Raw genomic sequence first — 11,534 nt, forward strand, 5'->3', positions numbered from 1 at the left:
ACCTGGTTTTGAACGCTGAGATTAAGGGTACGCACTCTGCCAAGGCCTTGATTATTTTTATTCTACTATTGTTAAACTTTAACAATTCAAGTACTACTTTAAGTCTCGAGTGAATGATGCAGAGTCCTCCTAAGTATGGGTATTTGGCTTCGATTCAAAGCAGCCGTTTCATTATTTCTGGCCTGGCGCGATATTCAGTAGGCAATCTCTTGTGCATTATAAATCCCACATTATATCATTTGACATGATAGAGAAATTCAATAAAAACATCATCCACTTAACTGCCAAATGAACACAAAATATGTTGTATATAAAAGTATACAGTATTTGTGACATATACACTGGACACTTTATTAGGTACACCTGTTTAGCTGCTTATTAATGCAAGTATTTAATCAGCCAAACACATGGCTGGAACTCAATTTATTTATGTATGCAAACTTGGTTAATGCAACCTGCTGGTGATGTAAGTGACTTTGAATGTGGTATGGTTGTTGGTCCCAGACGAGCTGGTCCGAGGAATTTAGAACCTGCTGATCTGCTGGGATTTTCACACACAACCATCTTTAGGATTTACTGACAATGATGTGAAACAGAGAAAACATCCAGTGAGCCGCAGTTCTCTGGGTGAAAATGTCTTTTTGATGGCAGGGGTCAGAGGATAATGGCCAGACCACTTTGAGATGATGGGAAGGCAAATAACCACTTGTTACAACCAAGGTATGGAGAACAGATGGATAGCACACATTCATCTCAGACTGTTTTTTTTTTTAACATGACAATGAGTTCAGTGTAGTCAAATGGCCTTCACAGTCACCAGACATCAACCCAGTAGCGCGCATTTGGGATGTGGTAGGGCAGGAGATTCACATCATAGATCTGCAGCTGACAAATCTGCAGTGGCTGTGTGATGCTATCATTTTAGTTCAATAAGGACAGATCATTAGACTGAATTGAATCTGATTTATTGATATAGAGAATTTAATTATGCTATTTGGATGCTAGACTCTGATGGCACATCACAGCACAATGAAATCCCAGCAGTCACAGGAATTAGGGCAAGAGTCTAGCCGGTGGTGTAGATGTTTTGGAGGACTGGATGGAAGATGGTTTTTCTGTTAAAACAGATGACAAACTTTGAAATAGGACAGTCTTCTGGCATCATATGATTTCATCTCACCATGTGGCAGAGCACCGACTGAGCTTTGTTGTTGGTGTCCTGTATTTATATTCTCTTACACGACTCATCACTTTAAAACCCTCTGGCTCTCCATCCCTGACAGACACAAAATAACCAGCATACATCTTTTTCCAAAAAATCGTTGGCAAGTATGAGGCTACAATAAATCAGAGGACGAAACATTGTGTTTGTAAAGTGAATGAATATGTGGTTTCTACTTTTTCTAGATCCACACTTGTCAAGCACTAAAGAAAAAAAAGGGTAAGACAAGTGTAGTTTGAATCTAAAATAGTGCGATTGTGTGATTCAAGCCTTTATTTGGTGAGACAGTGAAAAGAAGACTGAAACAGTAGGAGAAAGACTCACAGTAAATAGCCTGAGGGTTGATTTGAACCTAGGTCTCTGCATTAGCCTTGCAGGTTGCCCGCTCAACCTTCTCAGCTAAACAGGCTCCTTTTTAATGTCATTTTTAAAACTGGAGAATAATTTTAACTTTATAACCAAACCAAAGCAAATTTTTATACACATTTTAATTCAAAATAATAACAAAGAAATTACTTTTTAAGATCAATATTGAAATTTAGGAATATAAAATTGGATACATCTGGCAAAACTGTTCTCTTTCAGACAGATTAAACGTTATTTATGAATCCGCACTAAGATAATGTGATGATGTAGTCAAGAAAACCCAAACAAACAAAAAAAAATAACTTGATTGTCACAAGTTAGCCAACTGGAATTCCAAACCAACAGGAAGGTTGCAGCAAGTCCCTCTGGTGGACAAATTGTGCAATTTCAACACAAATAATACAGTCAGTGGGTTTTTGTCTCATCTATTGTTCACTCTCTAATTTAAAAAAAAAATCACCATTATTAATGCTGATACCGATACACTGGCAAATAGCTGAAATTGGTCAATAACATCAGTCCACAAGTTGAACGTCAGGCTCTACTTTAGTTGAACACCATCGTGTCATTCATTTATTTATCCATTTTTTGCAGAGGGTTGAAGGACTTGCCTGCCTCTTTGGTATGTTTAGCTAACTTAGATAACAACTATTAACTCTGTTAGGTGCAAAAAAATCCAACATGTTTTCACAGTGACTTCATGAAGTGCCCTTTGTCAGAGAGCTTCAGGTGTGCAGTTCGGAGTTTTTCTAAGCTAAATACCTACGGACACTATGAAAAGCAACCTTTTTTGTTTCATAAGTGTCCTTCGAAAATTAATTGTTTTTTTTATGTACTTGGTTGTAGGGATAGGAGTAAAGAACTAATTCTTGTAGAGAACTGGTTCCCAGTAGTTCAATTTCTTGGAATTGTTAGCCAATCATTTTGGCTTGGTTCCACTTTTTTGCTGCAATCAACTGATTTGAGTTTGAGTGCCAGAGGAGAAAAATAGTGGTTGGTTTACAACATCACTTTTATTTTATTTATTTATTTTTTACAAACTGCATCCAGGACAGAAATATTTGCAGTAACATAGCATAACTGCTCTTTGCAAGCACCTGTGCAGACAGCAATGCTAAGCTAGCCAAGAAACCAGAGTGATGTTAAACCTGAGTGAATGCCAACCCCAGCCCTGCAGCCAGACCCTGAACCTTAACAGGTAACAAAGGCAGTGATGAGCAGTCAGGCTGCAGCTTCCATTTCTACCTTTTCATTTTTCTAAAGTAGAATCAGTGTGGCGATCGCTTTAAAGTCTCTTTGTGCCAGTTTTCATCTTTGCTAAATGCTTTCAGCTTTGTTTTTATACATAAAAACCAAGAGAAAGATCATATGTGTGTCCTCATTAGGATAAGGATTCTTGTGTTGGTGTGTGAGACTGTAGCCTGTAGGTTTATATTGTTTAATGGAAATCATGAGACAATGCATTTCAGGTAATTTTACAGAGAAATGCCACAGAAATATACAGTAACGAGTAGTGCAACAAGTTATTTTCTCCTGGCATTAAAGTAATGTATTACTTTTAAGAACAGTGATCTGTGTAATATGTGTAATGCATTCATTTTGTTTGAGTAACAATGATTATAACAAAGAGGGGAAATACATCTATGCACAAACATTTGACCACGCAGCAGGCAATTAATTCACAAAAATGTAATGTCTTTACTTAGCAACTGCGAGAACTGATGAGAATCAATTGCGATATCGAAATTGATAATGAATTCTTAATCACTGAATTTCCCTGTGTCTGTCTTGCTTATGCAGTCTTAGGTAGAGTAAAAGATATTTGATGGTGCCCATTGCCCTTAGAGATTAGCAGCAGATCTCTTAAAGCCTTTAGGAGTCGAAGGAGCTGCCTCTCTGCCAGGAGATTTGTTTGTGCAGATCGCTTGTACTCTGTAGCAAGTCAGTGGTTTGTCTACTGTCAGAACACTGTGGGTATTTAACATTGCTGACACTAGGAGTTCGAAACAAGCTTTATCAACTCTGGCGTGCTACCATTAGCTTCTTGTCAGAGTTACTCTTATATCTTTGCACCTTCCCACTTCTCAGCATCCAACATATTCACTTCAAGAACATTTACTTAATATACCAGACCAAGAGATATTCAGAATGAACTTCATTTGTTCATTTTGGGTTAAAATCTCCAAATTTCAACATAACTTGAAATTTCAAGTTTCATATCTCAAAATTGTGAGTTACCCAGAGGTAAATAAAAATGTCAAGATACTTTCTGAGTGGAAATTGTGAAATATATAATTCAAAATTTAGAGATAGTGACCCCACCTTCTACATGTCACTGCCCAGTTCCCAGATTGATTTTATTTAGGCTTTCTGTCCATTGTTTCTTGGTTCTTGGCTCAGTGTTCTTCGCATCTTCCTTGTGTTCATAATTGATCCCTTCGTGCGTGACTTTTTCCCGCCCTTCAAAAGAGTTGTTTACTTGTTCACCTGTGTATGACCACTGCTTGTGCGGATTAAAGATTTGGATTTTGGATCTGCCTCCTGGTGTTTATTTGAATCCTCTTCCATCTGATCCCTTACAACCACAGAATCTATGTGCATTTACTTATAAGGTCATCCTTATATCATCAGGCTGCTTTATCATCTTCCAGAAATAACCTATGGTGTTGCTTCTTAGATGATTGAGCCTTTGTTTTTCCAGTTTCATTGTAGCAAATTCCATGTCACCTTTTCCCTTAGAGGAACAACTTGTCTTTCTCCATGAAACTTGTCATCGCTAACTTTCAGGACTAATCAAGCATGTATCTGCTTTGTCTATTCAAGCAACTATAAACTTCCTGTCCTACTCGATTATATTCTAAGCAGAAAACAAATCTTCTCTTGGATGTCAGCCATAGTGGTTTCTGCATCCCAAAATTTGTCAGTCACTTCTATTATTCTAGCAGCCAAAGTAATTTTGTGCTTTAAGTGAACCACCATATGCCAGTTTGGACACTTGCCATGGTGGCAGAATACACACAGCTAAACAACAGCAGTCAAAATTTACCAGCATTTACTGGCTGTTGGCTCATATTGTCAAACCCCATGTTGATTGTATGCAGTGTGAGATATATGTAAGAATGCGAAAATAGACATCCATCCATCCTTGTCACCAGCCTTTTCATGCAAAGAAGTTTATAAATCCATTTTCTGACAGAAACATCTCCAGAACAATTTGTACCCAATTTAAATAAGCTAGTGACCTAACTTTGGATGCTGCACCAGTTTTTGAGGCGTGCAAAGGCTGAAAAGTTAAAGCTGTAAGGGAAACAACTCTCACTCAGACAGCAGCGGGAGCAGCAGCAGCTGCGTTAGGGTCAGGCAGATAATGCTGCTTAAGTTCAGGAAACAGTTTGGCTCCATTTGGGACACTATTACATCTAAATTTCATCACAAATCATCATGACAGACGACGCAACACTTAGACATACCAGTTATTCCCTATTAGTGCTGTCTTCTCAGCTTCAGCTTTAAAGCCGGGACACTCCGCAGATCACTGCAATCAATCCCCTTCTTTTAAAAGTTTACTGTAATCCTATCGATGCATTACTGGACAACTTCTGCTATTACGTCAAATTCAGATTCAATTTATACTCCAAGTATGATTAGATAAAAATCTTCAGGGTCAGAAGTTGGTTTCAGATGAGGATATAGGTCTGGTTTAGTGCAGATTGCTTTATTCTTCCACGTGAGCTTCACCCCAAATCATCATGACAACAGGCGGAACATACGGATGAAGTGGATGAATGAATGGAGTAGTGATTAGAAGAGAGTGAGACAGTGCAGAATTCATGAAGCAGAGCTGTGTTATTGGGAGTGTCAGGCTGTGAGTGACTCATCCTGGGAGCCTCCCAAATCACTTAGCATGGAAAATCATGAGACAATTCATGTCACTGCCTTGGTTTTGTGTGTATCACACGTTAAAGTGTGAGCACATTCAGCACCATGCACACATTTTCGTCTATTTCATTGTGAATGAACCAACCATAAAATCATAAATAAAATAGATGATAAATTTGATTCTCATATATTCAGAAACTCTAATTTATTGGTACTCTGCTGGGTTTTACATTTTATCTTTCTTATGCCTTACAGTAAACTCCCACTCCTACTCCGCGTGCATGTGGCTGTGCATTTGAGCATATTCAGCTGCTTATATATCCACGTGAAGGTCATGACTCCCCATGAAAGCCATCAGAAATTAATTTGTTTTTACTGTTTATCTCTGCTTGGACAGTTATTAAGAAAAGAACACTGACAGCGAGCGCTTGGTCCACGCACAGGCGTGTATGCGTGTATCTCTGTGTATGTGAGTAGGCCATACAGATTAGCTTCTGATCCCTTCGTAAACTAGCAATCAATAGGTCTCTGTATTCAGACGGTTAGACAGACAGTTCTGCTTCAAAACATCCAAACATCACCTCCACTCCACATTCAGAGCACACAGACGTCTTTCTGACACCTATGAAAGACAGAGGGAGAGTGGAACAGAGAGGTGAGCGAGAGCAAAAAGGAGGGGAAAGAGGCAGGAACAGGAATGAAAAGGTCTATTTTTGACATCAGTAAAAACTGACAGACGGACCAAGAGTAACTGAACAGGAAAGAGGAGTTTTTCCGTAAGCAGAGGGACAAAAGGGAAAATGGAGGGTGTAAAAGAAAGTGGTGAAAAAATCCTTTCAAGTTACATCTTTTACTTAGAAAAATAGAGGGAAAAAAGTGGGTCAATTAAAAAATGGTCAAAGATATGGACTAATGTCTTTCAGAACCACTGATATTTAAATATTTGCATTATTGAGAGAACATTTTGGCAGCTGCAAATACCACCTGCAAATGATGCTGTGTACACTCAGTGGTTCTTTTTTATCAGCAAGCAGAGCACTCTCTCACTTCTTCTGCACTTATCCGAGGGATGGTCAAACTAGCTACTCACTGCTCTCCAAATTTGACATGAAGGTCAACAAAACACAGCGCGAGCAAACTGATATCATACTGCACAAACACAAAAAATGACTCAAGCAACACTGTTGTTACTGTTATCAATATTTGTCTATTCAACGAGTTTAGGAATGCATTTATAGCATTAAACCTGAATCAAACACTGTGAGCAGTCTCTATCCTTCAACCTCAGATTCTCTACCAGAGGTCTGAGAGCTTGAGGGTCCTGCACAGTATCTTTGCTATTTCTTGGACTGCCCTCCTCTGGACACATATCTAGGATGTTGTTGCTGGGATCTGCTCCAAGTATGCCCTGCCTGCTAGCATCTTGCAGCCTGCTGTTATGTGCCAGTTTTTCTCAGGGGCATCTTTACACAGTCTGTACCTGGGGTCTTGCCTGGTGTGGTAAACCTCAGCCTTTGTCAATCTTATACTCAGAGCTTTTTCCTGTGCTGCCATAATTAGTGCCTCTGTGTTACCTTTCAGTCCAGCCATTGGTAGGATTTTTCAATATCAGCCACTTCTTCTATTTGCTGGTGGTACATGCTATGCAGGGGCCTGTCCTTCCATCATGGTTCCTCTTCTACAGGGGGCGATCGTGGCTCAAGAGTTGGGAGTTTGCCTTGTAATCGGAAGGTTGCCGGTTCGAGCCCCGGCTTGGACAGTCTCGGTCGTTGTGTCCTTGGGCAAGACACTTCACCCGTTGCCTACTGGTGGTGGTCAGAGGGCCCGGTGGCGCCAGTGTCCGGCAGCCTCGCCTCTGTCAGTGCGCCCCAGGGTGGCTGTGGCTACATTGTAGCTTGCCATCACCAGTGTGTGAATGTGTGTGTGAATGGGTGGATGACAGGTTGTGTAAAGCGCTTTGGGGTCCTTAGGGACTAGAAAAGCGCTATACAAATACAGGCCATTTACCATTCTACCGCCTCTTCTTCTTTGGGTTTCTGCTGCCTGAGGTATTTAATCAGTTGATCAGATTCAGCTGCTTTGGTATTAACGAAATTAACAAAAAGTGCACTAGAGCGACAACAATGAGAGAACCCCTGGAACAGGTTGAGGTCACTGACATTTTTTCCTCATCATCTTTTCTGACTGTTTTTCACTACTTTTGCATTTGACTGAAGTCAGTGTAACTACTGGTAGTATGATGACCCTGCACCGGTTGCACAGGTAGTCCAGCTCCTGGATGGCACAACAATAATGTTGGTTGTCTTTCAGCACAGTCTGAAGAGCGTGGAGGAGATTCCAGGAGACAGAGAGTTACTCTAAGGGAGCTGGTCAGGGCCATCTCATCATTTCTACATTTAAAAGATCATGAAGATGCACAATTTTTTCCTGAGCAAAGTTTCCTCCTCAACGATGATACTTCACATTTCTTAATCAGGTGTTAGTAGTTTTAGCACTCTCTTTAGTTGTTTTCTTAGCTTGACGCAGTCTAATAACTGTTTCCAGCAGACTATTTTAACCACGGATGTAATAATCTGATGGATGCAACGGCTTGCTTAGTTATAACCAAGTATTTCATTTTTGGGCTTGGCAGTGTATATTAACAATGCATATTAATTTTAAGATGCTGTAGTGTGCTTCAGGCTACAATCCTTGGTAGAAAGCAATGGCCTGGATTTAAAACAGTTCTTCAAGTCTGAGTAGGTATTTTTCATAAAACTTCTGTAGCTGACAAGCTAAATATGCCTTCTCTTGCCTAGAAAGTTTTTTTCATGCAGGATTATGGATGTTTGATATATATATATTTGTTAGAAAGACCTTCTGAAGGAGTGGTGCACTCAAAGACACCTTGGTTGCTAACTGTTTATTAGGATGCAACCAGGCTCTTTTATGGAAGCAACATTGTCTGCACAGCTGCTAAGGAGGAAGGAAACCCTGGGAAGAGCGCAATAGGAATAAGAAACAACACTTAGCATGTTTGAATGCGATATATGCCTTTCAACCAGGCATATGTTCATTAATAATCCTTCTTACAGAGTTTCAATGGCCCCTTTATGGTGCAGTGGAGCCAGAATCCACTTGCAATCTTCTCTTTATTTAATCAATATTGGCATAAGCATATCTGTAATGTATTAAGTATTGCACTGATTTTTTAATTGAATCTACTGTTTTGTATATAAGTGTAAATTATAACTTGAATGAGGTGCTTGTGAGAAGGTCAGGGTGCTGTCAATAGTAAAGTGGTCCTTTCTGCAGGAGGCAGGAAATTGCTTATGACAATCTAACCTTTAGGAATTTTAGATACAATGGGTAAAAATGGTTTCCCTGCAGATGGTGCTCAGAGAGAGGTTGTTAAAAATCCAAAGGATGAATCCCCTGGGGCGCACAGATCTATTTAGAGTAGGTAAGCATAATCCACTTTATGTATGTCATGGTGAAAATCAGCCATTATGTTAATGGAAAGGTCAGGGGGTGACCAGAATCCACCCGAGTCACCTTGAGAGTGGAATAAACAGACTGCAAATGTAATGGAAAGATGGTTATTGTTTTGCTGCGTGTGTTCTCTCATGAGCTGAAGTGTCATTAAGTGAATATTACCACTTGCTAGTGGCACAAAAACAAATGTCAACCAGGTCATTGGCATTTCTGAGACACATTTTAGGAGCAAACTCTTCATTAATTTGCGAACAAACAAAACATTTCAACTGATCACCTGACAAGCTAAGTCCAGGTGTCACAGCCATCGCCTTAACAAAAGGCAGGAATATGGGGGGGAAAATGGATGGAATTCTCAGGGAATAAAATGGGATGCACATAAGTGTATGCGTAGACAGAAACATGCATTTCTATGCATGCACACAGGTACCGGACCTTCATCTGCACTCACATATGCAGTCTGTGCATGTACATGCAGGGATCTTGTATCCTGAGCCAGGACTAGCACAAGGGACTGGCAATGCTTGGTTGCCTCTCTGGCAGAGACAGAGGGATTGGCATGACGTGAGTGAATGAATCCATTGGCGTAACAATGAGGATGTGATATTCAGACATTATTTTAGAGGGAAAAGGGAAGCTTGCATAAATCTCCGAGCCAGGTTTAACTTTTTCAGCTCTGGCTAAGCAACATTCTGCTGCACAATGTGCAGCGCAAAAGAAGGACTGGATGTTCGGACACTTATCAAAGAAATGACTGCTTAAGATAATAATCAGTCAGGTTTTGTCACCTTAAAGTCTCTCTTTTTTATGAATCTTGAGATGTTACAACAAGAATACACAGGAATAGCGTCAAACCACTACATTCATATTATGATGAATATTTGCTAATTAAAAAAAAAAAACTGTCACCTGAGATTGAAATATTCTTTCCATTTTATTGGGACTTTTTTTTCTTTTCTTTTTTTTTTACATCTATCAAATGGTGATTGCATTAAATAATTTCAAATTTCCACTGTGAAGCTGCCAGGACAGATGGTGGTAGGCAACCTGTCTCCAAACAATCGCAGTCTGACTTGGACTGACTGCAATCATTCTCAGACCGACTGGCAAAGATATGCAAATAATTCTCATCTAATTTATAAACATAGAGACAACAGTCTGAGTCTGATGAATGAAACTCATCTGTGGCACATCTCTTTGCAATATGAGACTCCAGTGAACTGGCTGTACAGTATACTGGTTTTTATTCCTAAGTAAAAGCAAGTTCCTGCAGCAACTACATCACAAACTGTTGAGGGATTTTTATTTCAAATCCATGAGGTTCCAGCTGGGGTCTGAATGTAAGTAGTTAATAGGAATTTATGTTTAATGTGCATACGAATGACGACAGATTTCCAGCAGAGGGCAAAAGATTTGTGATTGAAACCATTCAGTCCAGAACTGAGAGCAGACAAACTGTCTTTTTGCTGTTTTATTGCCATCTTATTACTTTATTGTTCTGATAATAACAATTGACTGCGAGTGCTTGCAGACCTGTCCTTGTCTACAAAGCAACCATTTCAAAAACAACGAGATCTCAAGTTTATTAATGAAAAGGTTTAATAACAGAGCATTAATTACAGAGAAAACCCCAACAATCAGATAACCCCACTATGAGCAAGCGCTTTGGTGACAGCAAGAAGGAAGAACTCCCTTTTAACAGGAAGAAACTTCTTGCAGAACCAAGCTCAGGGAGGAGGAGACAAGCGTCTGGTTGGGGGTGAAGGGAGGACGATGGGACAAGACAACCTAATGATTAAAAATAATAATTACTATTAATAATATTAATATTAAAAATGGGTCAAATTTTACAGTAACAATTCGATTGTGTACTTAACAGCTGGATAAGAACAGTTTTTTATGGTTCCTAACAGCATGAATATAGGACCTTGTGAAGTTTAAAAAGAAGAAATACCTCAAACACTGGAGCTTTAGAAGGTTTTGTGGCAGTGGCAGAGATTCTCCTGTAACCTCTTACTGAGAGGTGATGGGATCATTGACTTCTTCCCTGCTCCTAGCTGATTTATTCAGCACAAACACTATATGGAGGAGCAGTACAACAACATGATGAGACAGCATGCATTTGGGTAAGCTTTACACACATACGCAACGACATCCACCATGCACCAGCGTATCGAGAATACAGAAAAATGTATGGGAAGGACGAAATAAAATAACATCAAACACACAGTACCAGGCAAAAGTTTCAGGCACTATAAGGGAAGTGAAGATGACTTCAGAAACAATGTCATGAGCAGTTTCTATCAATTAACTTCATGAAAATTTCAGTTGATTGAAAAAAGAAAATCAAATTACCTGCAAGAGTTCTCCTTTGGCTTCAGGATGTCTCATTGTCTCTTTATGTTATCTCACACTAGCTTAACGATTTCAAGATCAGGACTTTAAGGGAGCTATACCATTATTAGAGTCACTGTCACACCGCAGAATGAATTCAATCAGACACCCCACTGATGGTATAGTGCAAATATATTTGCTGAGGACCGAATGTGCCAAAAGGCACACATATGCAGTTTATACACTTTCACACACATGA

The sequence above is a fragment of the Maylandia zebra genome, linkage group LG8, assembly GCF_041146795.1.
Source record: "Maylandia zebra isolate NMK-2024a linkage group LG8, Mzebra_GT3a, whole genome shotgun sequence".
Lineage (NCBI taxonomy): Eukaryota > Metazoa > Chordata > Actinopteri > Cichliformes > Cichlidae > Maylandia > Maylandia zebra.